Below are 1,448 nucleotides of genomic sequence, written 5' to 3' on the forward strand. Positions count from 1 at the left end.
TGGGTGCACTGTAACTCTTTCCAACACACCCAGTTCTGGTGAACAGAACTTTCCTGTGGATTTTCTAAGTTATCTTGAAGTGGGAAATTATATCACTCAGTCTTTCTGTGAGTTCTGCCCCTCTAAATTTTGACTAGAGTCATAATTTGACAACCTTTGTAGTTTTGCGGGGTACATGTCCCCAGGAATTCCTGCCCTCATGCCACCAGGTTGGCTCTATTACCAATCCCTAGATATTTTTGACTTTTTCGTTTCCCCAAATAAATGTAGTTACAATTTTTTTTAGCTCATGAAACTAATTTTTTGGAAGTTTGATTGGTAAGGCAGTAAATAAATAGTTAACTTTAGGTGGAATTGTAATTTTTATTATGTTAACTCGGTCTATCCATGAGAAGTTTATATTTGCCCAGTTATTTAAATCTGAGTTTTTTTGTGTGATGTGTTTTATTGTTTTATAGATGATTTCATAGATTTTCTGAGTCTGCCTTGGCAAGTAGACTCCCAAGTATTTCATATTTTCTGGCTTCTTTATTTATTTTTTTAGTTGAATTAAGCCCTTTATTTAATGATACAAAAAATATTTAGTCAAACAGACCAAAACCCATGTCATCATCAGACTCCTCAGATTCTTCTTTTTTTTGCTTCTTCTTTCTTCTTCTCCTCAGCTGGGGCAGCTGCACTAGCAGAAGCAGCACCTCCAGCAGGAGCAGCACCACCAGCTGCTGGGGCAGGTCCACAAACTCCTACATTGCAGATGAGACTTCCAATACTATCATTAGACAGAGCCTTTGCAAATAATCCAGGCCAGAATGGTTCAACATTCACACCTGCTGCTTTAATGAGGGCGTTAATTTTATCTTTCGTGACTGTAACTTCCTCATAGTGAAGGATGAGGGCGGAGTAGATGCAGGGGAGCTCAGGGACGGCCATTTCGGGGGATGGAGGAGACTTGTTTGTAGTGGTGCTAGCTGCTGGCTGAAGTGGAGTCACCTCAACACAGCCTTAGCTTCTGAAGAAGAACTGAGCACCTTACAGACAACTGAGGAGTTCTGTTTTTTTTTTTTTTTTAATGGATTTATGTGGGAATATTTCATATCCTGAAAATTTGGTAAAAGTCTTAATTGTTTCTAGTATTTTTTAAGATTATTATTTTAGGATTCTCTAGGTATAACATCATGTCTTCTGCAAAGATGGAGAGTTTGTTTCTTCCTTTACAATTCTAATGCATTCTATTTTTTTCCTCTTTTTGCTTGAGCTAATATTTCTAATACAATATTCAATTGTAATGGAAATAATGATAGCTTGTTGAATTTCTTTTTCTGAAATAGGGTTATTTAGGTATTTGATGTACTCTTCATTTAACCTGGGGAAGTCATATTTTTACAATTATCAGTCCATTTCACTTATATCACCAATCTATTAATTTAATTTTCTCCTCATTCATGGTT

The 1,448-nt window shown here is 36.4% G+C and overlaps 1 pseudogene; it reads right to left on the reverse strand.

Annotated features, from left to right (window-relative positions):
• Nucleotides 1-549: 549 nt before the first annotated feature.
• On the reverse strand, nucleotides 550-930 carry LOC141522856 (large ribosomal subunit protein P1 pseudogene; annotated as a pseudogene).
• Nucleotides 931-1,448: the final 518 nt, after the last annotated feature.

The sequence above is a fragment of the Macrotis lagotis genome, chromosome 1 (genome assembly GCF_037893015.1).
Source record: "Macrotis lagotis isolate mMagLag1 chromosome 1, bilby.v1.9.chrom.fasta, whole genome shotgun sequence".
In the NCBI taxonomy this organism is placed as follows: domain Eukaryota; kingdom Metazoa; phylum Chordata; class Mammalia; order Peramelemorphia; family Peramelidae; genus Macrotis; species Macrotis lagotis.